A 317-nucleotide genomic window follows, 5' to 3' on the forward strand; every position below is an offset into this window, starting at 1 on the left:
TTTGTTTATGATCAATGACAGTATACCTTAAGGGACCAATGATCATTCGAGTGTATTTCCAGACTATATCCCAAGAAATGGAACTAGGAAGATGGTTGCTGACCATAGTTCTTGAGCGACAAAGCTAAGACATATATTTATCGTTTAGTGATCAGTATCACGATGAGTCTATGGGTATGCCAATACTATCACAAGGGTTCAAAGATGAGTGGTGATGCTTTTCTTGCTATGTGCATCGAGATCAAACTCCAAACCATCTCAACCATTTCCCTCTCACTCTAATTCATCTTAGTGTTCGAAGCCACCGAGGAACATCC

Source organism: Triticum dicoccoides, chromosome 2A, assembly GCF_002162155.2.
Source record: "Triticum dicoccoides isolate Atlit2015 ecotype Zavitan chromosome 2A, WEW_v2.0, whole genome shotgun sequence".
Classification (NCBI taxonomy): Eukaryota; Viridiplantae; Streptophyta; class Magnoliopsida; order Poales; family Poaceae; genus Triticum; species Triticum dicoccoides.